This window comes from Coregonus lavaretus, assembly GCF_964263955.1.
Source record: "Coregonus lavaretus genome assembly, chromosome: 29".
Lineage (NCBI taxonomy): Eukaryota > Metazoa > Chordata > Actinopteri > Salmoniformes > Salmonidae > Coregonus > Coregonus lavaretus.
In genome coordinates, this window is record NC_140016.1 from 9,574,170 (window position 1) to 9,586,254 (window position 12,085).

The 12,085-nt window shown below is 40.7% G+C and overlaps 1 pseudogene across 1 annotated transcript; it reads left to right on the forward strand.

Moving 5' to 3' along the window:
- The first annotated feature begins 1,254 nt into the window (after window positions 1-1,254).
- LOC311105009 lies at window positions 1,255-11,088 on the forward strand (annotated as a pseudogene). The gene is made up of 6 exons: window positions 1,255-1,346; window positions 7,697-7,787; window positions 9,893-9,909; window positions 10,029-10,052; window positions 10,572-10,656; window positions 10,840-11,088. The product of its transcript is annotated as an uncharacterized misc_RNA (transcript).
- Window positions 11,089-12,085: the final 997 nt, after the last annotated feature.

A 12,085-nucleotide genomic window follows, 5' to 3' on the forward strand; every position in this document is an offset into this window, starting at 1 on the left:
TTCTTTCTCTGTCTTTTGTTCAAATACTTGTGTGTTTTTCCGCGTGAAATCATAGGTCAAAAGCTTAGCCCAGTGTCTTTAGTCGAGTTAGCTAGCAAGCTTATACAATTTTATAGCCACAGCTACAATACTGAACAAAAATATGAATGCAACTTGCAACAATTTCATATGAGGAAATCAGTCAATTGAAATACATTAATTAGGCCCTAAACTATGGATTTCTCATGACTGGGAATACAGATATGCATCTGCTGGTTACAGATACCTTTAAAAAAAATGGGCCTCACAATGGGCCTCAGGATCTCGTCTCGGTATTTGTGCATTCAAATTGCCAATTGATAAAATGCAATTGGGTTCATTGTCTGTAGTTTATGCCTGCCGATACCATAACCCTACCGCCACAATGTGGCACTCTGTTCACAATGTTGACATCAGCAAACCGCTCACCCACAGGACGCCATACACATGGTCTGCGGTTGTGAGGCCGGTTGGATGTACTGCCAAATTCTCTAAAACAATGTTGGAGGCGGTTTATGGTAGAGAAATTAACATTACATTCTCTGCCAATAGCTCTGGTGGACATTCCTGCAGTCAGCATGCCAATTGCACACTCCCTCAAAACTTGAGACATCTGTGGCATTGTGTTGTGCACATTTGCCTTTTATTGTCCTTAGCACAAGGTGCACCTGTGTAATGATCATGCTGTTTACTAAGCTTCTTGATATGCCACACCAGTCAGGTGGATGGATTATCTTTGCAAAATAGAAATGCACACTAACAGGGATGTAAACAAATTTGTGCAAAACATTTGAAAGAAATACGCTTTTTGTGCGTATGGAACATTTATGGGATCTTTTATTTCAGCTCAGGAAACATGTGACCAACCCTTTACATGTTGCGTTTATATTTTTGTTCAGTGTAGATGGTTAGTTTTTTGCTTCAACACACTAACCAGCTAACAAAGCTAACGTTAGCTAACAGAACAGCATTGGAATCAATGAAGTAGCTAGGTTGTCATTAGGTTACTAGCTTGTTAGCTAGCATGTTAGCTAGTTTGCAATGCAAAGGAAAAAGGACAATGTGTACTGTGTGGATAGACATTCAACTGTGCAGATAATGACTTGATTTTATGACTGTGACAATTTAGTTGTTATCATGCTGCAACTTCAATCTCTTCTAACTTTGTATTGGGTCTGGCATCAACGTCAGTGGAAAGATTCAGAGAAAACTGTGGAGGTAACAATGTTTCCCACCATGCAGTTGGAGACCCATCTGCATCTCTGTCAGAGCTGTCTATGGTGCTGCAAGAGTGGACTGCGCCTGCTCTCTCAGAGCTCTGTACATAGGTACGCTCTCTCCCTCTTTCTTTACAGCATTTACCTTTATGCAGAGCTTACAATGTGTGTGCCTGCCTGTGTGCGCTTGACACTGATACTTGTCTAATTACACTGTACTTACACTAGTATGCGGGCGGCAGGTAGCTTAGTGGTTAAGAGCGTTGTGCCAGTAACCGAAAGGTCGCTGGTTCTAATCCCCGAGCCGACTAGGTGAAAGATCTGTCGATGTGCCCTTGAGCAAGGCACTTAACCCTAATTGCTCCTGTAAGTCGCTCTGGATAAGAGCGTCTGCTAAATGACTAAAATGTAAATGTAAATGTATGCTGATGATAGTGGTCTGTTTAGAGGCAGTGTTCAGTCCATGGTCCCAATACTGTATGTATTTGATTAATTATTTACCTTTTTTTGAACAGAGAAGACATATTGAGACCTAGGTCTCTTTTACAAATGCACCTTGTATATACAACATACATATACACATTATGCTATATATATATATATATATATATATATATATTACACAGTACCAGTCAAACATTTGGACACACCTACTCATTCAAGGTTTTTTCTTTATTTTTACTATTGTCTACATTGTAGAATAATAGTGAAGACATACCACATGGAATCATGTAGTAACCATTTTTTAAAAAAACAAATCAAAATATATTTTTGATTTTAGATTCTTCAAAGTAGCCACCCTTTGCCTTGATGACAGCTTTGCACACTCTTGCATTCTCTCAACCAGCTTCATGAGGAATGCTTTTCCAACAGTCTTGAAGGAGTTCCCACATATGCTGAGCACTTGTTGGCTGCTTTTCCTTCACTCTGCGGTCCAACTCATCCCAAACCATCTCAATTGGGTTGAGGTCAGGTGATTGTGGAGGCCAGGTCATCTCATGCAGCACTCCATCACTCTCCTTGGTCAAATAGCCCTTACACAGCCTGGAGGTGTGTTTTGGGTCATTGTCCTGTTGAAAAATAAATGATAGTCCCACTAAGCGCAAACCAGATGGGAAGGCGTATCGCTGCAGAATGCTGTGGGATCCATGCTGGTTAAGTGTGCCCTTGAATTCTAAATAAATCACAGACAGTGTCACCAGCAAAGCACCATCACACCTCCTCCTCCATACTTCATGGTGGGAACCACACATGCAGAGATGTTCAGCTACTCTGCGTCTCACAAAGACACGGCAGTTGGAACCAAAAATCTCAAATTTGGACTCATCAGACCAAAGGACAGATTTCCACTGGTCTAATGTCCATTGCTTGTGTTTCTTGGCCCAAGCAGGTCTCTTCTTCTTATTGGTGTCCTTTAGTAGTGGTTTCTTTGCAGCAATTCGACCATGTTGATGTTGAGATGTCTGTTACTTGAACTCTTTGAAGCATTTATTTGGGCTGCAATTTATGAGGCTGGTAACTCTAATGAACTTATCCTCTGCAGCAGAGATAACTCTGGGTCTTCCTTTCCTGTGGCTGTCCTCATGAGAGCCAGTTTCATCATAGCGCTTGATGGTTTTTGCGACTGCACTTGATAAAACAAGTTCTTGAAATGTTCCGCATTGACTGACCTTCATGTCTTAAGGTAATGATGGACTGTCGTTTCTCTTTGCTTATTTGAGCTGTTCTTGCCATAATATGGACTTGTTCTTTTACCAAATAGGGCTATCTTCTGTATACCACCCCTACCATGTCACAACAACTGATTGGCTCAAACGCATTAAGAAGGAAAGAAATTCCACAAATTAACTTTTAACAAGGCACACCTGTTCATTGAAATGCATTCCATGTGACTACTTCATGAAGCTGGTTGAGAGGATGCCAAGAGTGTGCAAAAGCTGTCATCAAATATATTTGGATTGTTTTTTTTTCTCACTTTTTTGGTTACTATATGATTCCATATGTGTTATTTCATAGTTTTGATGTCTTCACTATTATTCTACAATGTAGAAAATAGTAAAAACAAAGAAAAACCCTTGAACGAGTAGGTGTGTCCAAACCTTTGACTGGTACTGTGTATTTATATATATGTGTGTGTGTGTGTGTGTGTGTGTGTGTGTGTGTGTGTGTGTGTAAGGAAAAACACAGTCATGGGAAGCATAAATAAAACATCACAAATCACCCAGAAAAACTTTTACATTCCTCCACTAATAAGTCCCCAATCAATACTTTAAATTGCCCAAACGGCACCAGAACATCAAGATTAAATTTATTTTGAATTTTGTTACAGCAATACTGTGCGTTAAAACTAAAAGCAGATTTACCTAGCTCGGTGGAGACCCTAGGAACCTCGAGTTAACCAATCCTGTGAACGGGTTAAGCAACTCTGGTGTCTCTACTTCAACAGCAAAGTTGGATAAGACAGAAGTTTATGAAGTAGGGCCTTGTAAACAAAAAGGGAGTAATGTAGAGATCTATGGGTCTTTAGCGAAGTCCAGCCAACCTTTTGATATAGGATACAGTGATAAGTATCAAAACTGTCACCTGTAACAAAACGAAGGGCACTGTGGTGGATTGCATCCAAATGTTTAAGAGTAGTAGCAGCTGCACTTTGATAAATAATATCACCATTATCAAGAACAGATAAAAAGGTTGACTGAATAATCTGCTTCCTACTGCTTAGAGAAAGACAATCTAGAAAACACCAACTTTAAATCTTAGCTTCTTAACCAGCTCATATATACTGAACAAAAATATACTGAGTTACAGTTCATATAAGGAAATCAGTCAATTTAAATACATTCATTAGGCCCAAATCTATGGTTTTCACATGACTGGGCAGAGGCCCACCCACTGGGGAGCCAGGCCCAGCCAATCAGAATGAGTTTTTCCCCACAAAAGGGCTTTATTACAGACAGAAGAACTCCTCAGTTTCATCAGCTGTCTGGGTGGTTGGTCTCAGACGATCCCGCAGGTGAAGAAGCCTGATGTGGAGGTCCTGGGCTGTCGTGGTTACACGTGGTCTGCGGTTGTGAGGCCGGTTGGACATACTGCCAAATTCCCTAAAACCACGTTGGAGGCAGCTTATGGTAGAGAAATTAACATTAAATTCTCTGCCAACAGCTCTGGTGGACATTCCTGCAGTCAACATGCCAATTGCACGCTCCCTCAACTTGAGACATCTGTGGCATTGTGTTGTGACAAAACTGCACATTTTAGAGTGGCCTTTTATTGTCCCCAGTACAAGGTGCACCTGTGTCATGCTGTTTAATCAGCTTCTTGAATGCCACACCTGTCAGGTGGATGGATTATTTTGGCAAAGGAGAAATGCTCACTAACAGGGATGTAAACAAATTTGTGCACAACATTTGAGAGAAATAAGCTTTTGTGCGTATGGAACATGTCTGGGATCTTTTATTTCAGCTCATGAAACGTGACCAACACTTTACATGTTGTGTTTATATTGTTGTTCAGTATATATGTTTTTTTAAATGTCAAATCCACATCAATACAAATGCCTTAGTATTTACAGTGGCTTGCGAATGTATTCACCCCCCTTGGCATTTTTCCAATTTTGTTGCCTTACAACCTGGAATTAAAATTGATTTTTGGGGGGTTTGTATCATTTGATTTACACAACATGCCTACCACTTTGAAGATGCAAAATATTTTTTCTTGTGAAACAAACAAGAAATAAGACAAAAAAACAGAACTTGAGCGTGCATAACTATTCACCACCCCAAAGTCAATACTTTGTAGAGCCACCTTTTGCAGCAATTACAGCTGCAAGTCTCTTGGGATATGTCTCTATAAGCTTGGCACATCTAGCCACTGGGATTTTTGCCCATTCTTCAAGGCAAACTGCTCCAGCGCCTTCAAGTTGGATGGGTCCGCTGGTGTACAGCAATCTTGAAGTCATACCACAGATTCTCAATTGGATTGAGGTCTGGGCTTTGACTAGGCCATTCCAAGACATTTAAATGTTTCCCGTTAAACCACTCAAGTGTTGCTTTAGCAGTATGCTTAGGGTCATTGTCCTGCTGGAAGGGGAACCTCCATCCCAGTCTCAAATCTCTGGAAGACTGAAACAGGTTTCCCTCAAGAATTTCCCTGTATTTAACGCCATCCATCATTCCTTCAATTCTGACCAGTTTCCCAGTCCCTGCCGATGGAAAAACATCCCCACAGCAGGATGCTGCCACCACCATGCTTCACTGTGGGGATGGTGTTCTCGGGGTGATGAGAGGTGTTGGGTTTGCGCCAGACATTTTCCTTGATGGCCAAAAAGCTCAATTTTAGTCTCATCTGACCAGAGTACCTTCTTCCATATGTTTGGGGAGTCTCCCACATGCCTTTTGGCAAACACCAAACGTATTTGCTTAATTTTTTTCTGGCCACTCTTCTGTAAAGCCCAGCTCTGTGAAGTGTACGGCTTAAAGTGGTCCTATGGACAGATACTCCAATCTCTGCTGTGGAGCTTTGCAGCTCCTTCACGGTTATCTTTGGTCTCTTTGTTGCCTCTCTGATTAATGCCCTCCTTGCCTGGTCCGTGAGTTTTGGTGGGCGGCCCTTTCTTGGCAGGTTTGTTGTGGTGCCATATTCTTTCCATTTTTTAATAATGGATTTAATGGTGCTCCGTGGAATGTTCAAAGTTTCAGATATTTTTTTTATAACCCAACCCTGATCTGTACTTCTCCACTACTTTGTCCCTGACCTGTTTGGAGAGCTCCTTGGTCTTCATGGTGCCGCTTGCTTGGTGGTTCCCCTTGCTTAGTGGTGTTGCAGACTCTGGGGCCTTTCAGAACAGGTGTATATATACTGAGATCATGTGACAGATCATGTGACACTTGGAGTGCACACAGGTGGACTTTATTTAACTAATTATGTGACTTCTGAAGGTAATTGGTTGCACCAGATCTTATTTAGGGGCTTCATAGCAAAGGGGGTGAAACAAGTTATTTTTTTCATTTCACTTCACCAATTTTGACTATTTTGTGTATGTCCATTACATGAAATCCAAATAAAAATCCATTTAAATTACAGGTTGTAATGCAACAAAATAGGAAAAATGCCAAGGGGGATGAATACTTTTGCAAGGCAGTGGATATGTGGGAACACTTTAGATTGGAGAACCATCTGTTGAGTGAACATGTAGTTCATCGGAAACATTCTTATGAGAGTTTGAAAACAACATGTATTTCGTTTTGCCTGTATTAAGTACAAGTTTTAAATCAGCAAGGTCGTTTTGACACAGCCAGATCAACAGTTGGGGCAATAGCATACATAATAGTATCATCCGCATATAGATGAAGTTTTCCATTTTTAACAGATTGACCGACAGTGTTTATATAAATAGTGAAGAGAACATGTCCCAAAATCAACCCCTGTGGTCCATCTTTATGTACTTCAAGAAATTCAGACTTAACCCCATCAATCACGATGGCCTGAGTTCTGTCACTAAGATAGTCATGAAACCATGAACAGGTGTCAGAGCTCAGGCCTATCTTATTTAATAAAATAGCATGATCAACAGTATCAAAAGCTTTTGACGGGTCGACAAATAAAGCAGCATATTTCATTGTAGTGTCTAAAGCATCGACAAGATCATTAACAACTAAAGTGGTTGCTGTAATAGTGCTATGGCCAGGCCTAAAACCTGATTGGTTTACATTCAAACTACATTTCTAAGATAAAAATAAGCAAAGTTGTACATTTACCAAGGATTCAAGAATCTTAGCTAGACAAGGAAGCCATGAAATGGGGCGATAATTATTAAGATCACCACTATCCCTGCCCTTATGGAGTGGCAGCACCAGAGCTGATTTCCATACTTTTGGAATATTTCTTGATAACAATGTTAAATAAAAAATATGGGTTATTGAGCCAACAATGACAGGCGCTGCACACTTAAGCAGACCGGGATCCAATTGGTCAGCCTCTGTGGATCTCTTGTCTATTTGTAGCAAAGCATCCAGACTTCTTTTTCTGTAAATAGACTAAAAGAAAAGCTTTAACTATAATTTCTCTGATCATTCAGTAAGTTTACCCAATCAGCATCCAGCCCAATAACATTGTGAATAGGCTTAGAAGTTCTTTCAAAGAGATAGCCGCTGAAATGAAATAGTGATTAAATGCATCAATGATGGCATTTTTTCCCCGTAATGAGGCCAGTGTCTGAATTAATTTGTTGTGGCAGAGAGGAGGAAGTAGAATCCTTCAGGGATTTGACAGTTTTTTTCCTGAATTTTGCCAGGTTCCCATTACAATCCGAATGAGTGGTTACATAATAATCAGATTTAGCCTTTCTGATTGGTCTTACACAATGATTCCTCAGTTGTTAAAAGCTTTCCAGTCCGGGCCCGTGATCCCAGTACTGTGTGTTGTCACTCTGTTTAATTAGCATTCATTGTGTCTCATTGCAGAGCGGCAGTAAACTAGTACAACCTTCTTGGTGTAAAACCTGATGCCTCACTAGAGCAAATAAAGAATGCATTTTTTGACAAATCAAAAAAGGTACGACAATCTCCTAGCCTATCATTTAAAAGCTTCACATACTTAGTAAATGTAGGAAAGGCACAGTTCAAGCAGCACAGATTTAGGGTTTGTTGCATGACAGTTTATATTGCAGCATCTCTGTCCAACCACACGAGTGCACTCTTGCACAGTATTTTTCTACTTTCTTCCAACATGACATTCCCACGGTGTTCATGTATAATATATTATATTTATTTTGTTGTTGTGAGGATCTCTATGTTAACAGGGCTGTACAGTATGTTTACCAGTATATATCTGTGTTGTGTGAGCAGTGGTCAATTTTAGCATGTAAATCTTGGTGGGGAAAACTCCAAACATTTTTTTCTTTGATGCATGCCAGCAAAGCCACTACAGAACACAACACAACACTAAACAATACATGAATTGCACTATAACGGTGACAAACGGTGCCCACAAACTGTTAGGGCCTACATAAAGCTGTCCCAACAGCAGAGCTTTCTTTTCAGCACCATGGAGTGAATCCTTACCACTGCTACACCTGGCTGTCAACAGAGCCTTGTCTGGCAGCGACAACAGTTAATTCAGCCTAATTTACTGCCTTTAAAAAAAACATAGCTGATATGGCTGACTTGCTTAAACAAATGCGGTTTCTACTGACAATTGAGATGTACAAACTATGGCATAAGAGGACGACGAGCGGATAAGAGGCAATCCATAATTTCGATTAAGACATTAATGAGTGAGCTAGGATGGACCTAGTCAATGTAACTATTTGTTCAGCACTTTTGGAAATGTACAGCAACAGAATTCAGAACATGGGCCGTTCTTATAGTGTTCTCCCTGTACACCAAGTCAGAACCGTAGGATAAATAAAGGGGGCATATAAGCAGACAATGAAAGCTCTTACAATATTAGATGATTACATTTCTCTAAAACAGGTTATAGGCTACATGTTCACTACCACGTCAGAACAGTAGGCTAAGTTATGAGGAGGAAAGGGACCAAATTATTAGGGTGAGGCACATGGGCTACTAACAGCTTACTACACAACATACACTTAGTATTACTTTCTTACATACAGTATACATATCTCCCTGGCATATTACATCATTTATGCAGCAGCATACAATACATTTTTGGACTCACCTTGTTGTGCTGTGGTCACTTGAACAGGAAGGTGGCGCGGCAGTCTTTGTGGGCGAATTTTGTCATCAAACTTTGTCATCAAAGTCTGGCATTCTCTGGATTTATGGTGCTTTCAAGACAACTGGGAACTCTGGAAAAAAAACAAGGTCGAATCATGACGTCAGTGATCTTCAGGTCAGAGCTCTAGAAAGAGGACCGAGTTCCCGACTTTGAATTCCGAGTTGGATGACTATTCAAAACGTATTTTCCCAGTCAGAGCTAGTTTTTTTCGAAGTTCCCAGTTGTCTTGAACTCACTGAAGTCTGAGATTTCCCAGTTCCGAGTTTCCAGTTGTTTTGAACATGGCAGAAGTCATGCTGGATTGACAGCATGACCCATGTTGAATGTTTATCCTTTTAAGCTTGGAAAAGAGACCCTTAAACCGAGACTTGTACCACACACCCACTCCACTGATTGCTTTGCAATGCTTGCAGTTAGCCACTGATTTCCAACTTGTTGTGTAACGTTTATGTCCAATGGCCGATGAGCACCGATACGTTTTATCTATAATTTCTCTTCATAATTTATCTTCATATGACAAGGATTGAAAAGGATTGCCAGTAGATTGTCGACTTGATTCATGATGATGACTGCTAGCTAAGATTTTGAAAGTATGATGTTGACATGATCAGTCCAATCAAAGCTACGGTAGATATAACGTGATTTTACATTTTATCTGTGGCCAATGATCTTGAGCCTTCTTGGAAGGGCACTTCTAATGTAACTCTATGACAGCACCCAAGGGGCTTGAATTTACGAGCTCTCCCCGTAGATGACAGAACACTGAGCCAATCATGGTACAACTAGAGAACATTACCAACCCCTACGCTCCGTATTTTCCGCTGGCTGTCCCACCACCACAGAAAGGTCTCCCTCTCTCTGACTCCCTCTCTCTGACTCCCTCTCTCTGTCTACCTCTCTCTGTCTCCCTCTCTCAGAGCGGAGGCTCAGGAGAGTATGCGCTACTGGTATCAGTTCAAACGCTCTCAGCCTCAGGAGACCATGGCTGAGGAGTGGGGGAGGAAGAATAACTTTTAGAATAGTTAGCTACTGTATGCTCATCATGTGACTGAGCATCAGCGCTCACGTTCTCTTCAGGTAACATCATGGGGAAAGATCAGAGTGAAATTGATACTGTATGTATGTATGTACACTCTCATAGTTAAATAAGAAATGCAGTAATTCTGTCACGTTCAAGGAAGGTAATCTGTCACTCCTAAACCAAATGCATTTCTGAATTCTGCCAAACATCTGTGCCAAAATGTCACAATTGCCTATTACTGCTATTACTATATTGTTACTCATTCATAGTCTAGACTAAATAGTCTGGAGACTCAGATAACTGTCTGTCTGTAGGCACAGGTGCCCCTGGCTCAGACCCAGGTTATGCTGTCATAGATCTGGTAATCTGTGTTTTTGCACGTTGAATTGGCAGCATTTTTATTGTTTGTAGAGATTCAACTTTTCCTGGTATATGACTTACATTTGTACTAGTACAGAATAATAAAACATGAATAATAATGAAAATGCCAATTCAACTGCCAACGCTATTCCTCTGTGTGCTGTGTGGACGTCTGTGTTGTCTGACAGGTGTCTCTCTGTCTTCCGGTCACACAGAAAGTTGGAGTGTGTCCATAACAACTTCATGGACGAGAAGGACGGTCATCACACAGATCTACAACGAGTCCAAAGAGAGGGCAAGGTGTGTGAAACATATTATTACATGTATTATGACTTATTACCCAGTTATTACATGTTATTACACTGTTGTAGTTACGGTAGTGGTAATAATCAATATTGCATGGAATATGTATTCATATGATTTGTTGGTATGATATACCTGAGGCAGGAACTGATTGTATATTTCTTCATTTTGATTTCGCAGAGTGAACGGGTTTAAGAAGCAGACAGAGATTCTCAAACAGAAACATGCAGAGTTCCTGGAGAAATACAAAATCACTCGCAACAGTGGAGAGGGCAAGTAGGAGTTTAGTAGAATAAGAGTACATCTTAAAACAAGGGGGATTGAGTTGGCCGAAGGCCTCTGGAGAGGAATGGAGTCGGTCAGGAAGGGGAGTGAACGGTTGAATGAGTTAGGAGTAGTTAGCTTTTTTAAATGGTTTTGTGGCAAACGTTGTTGATGTGCACAGCTCAAGTTTGCTTGGACCTCGGATACTAAGCTGAGGAGTTAAAAACATAATGTGTAATACCTGGGTGAAACGGGAACAGTAATGGGGTACATGTCTTTGTCACAGTAAAGTCTCGCCCCACAGCCATTCTAGGTTTCTCCAGAAGGAGAATACGTTGTGGAGGTTTGGTCTGGTATCACAAGACTAACAGCAGTAGGACACGGTCATTAGCAGCACATCCCTTCCCCTATTGGATGGAACCAAGACTCCTGTTAGCCAGTTGCTAATTGGTTTGCATGCCATTGACATGCCGTTTCCCCCACGGCTGTGCAGAGGCAGTCTCAACGAGGTTCATGGGACTGTGAGTTTTCCCACTGGAGATGGGGCATTCCGGATACAGTAAAACTTCAGTGTTGCGTAATGTAAGTCTATGGTTGCGTACTGTAAAGACTAATCAAAGATAGAATCCCTTAATGACAGATAGGGGGTGTTCTGCACAGCTGCCATTGAACCAATGGGATTCAGTCATTGTGCCTCTGTGTGTCAATGATATCATGGAACTCTTGACACTGCTACTGGGGCTAAGGTGGACCCAAATACAGTCATAAAAATATACTTTTCAGGACAAGAGTTTTTCCTGACAATGTTACCTACATGCAATATTTAAGGCCTACAGCTTTTCCTGGTTATGTGATGAGGAAAAACTGTCCCTAGATATAATATATTATTTCCTATTGAAAGGACATGGAATCAAGAGAAATTTGAAAATTAAGTAATATTATGACTTTTTAAAATAGTATTTAATTGTGCACTTGTCTGATGTTGAAGAATTCATTTTAGGAATGTTAATTATACTATGGAAAGTACTGAAGTGCCGCGTGGCCAGATTCACATTTCTGAGATTAGAAATGTATTTCATTTATTGCTGTGGTGACGGCCAATGGACACTTACCATAAGTCACAGATTGTGTTTCAGTGATGTTTAATGACAGCCTTAACTCT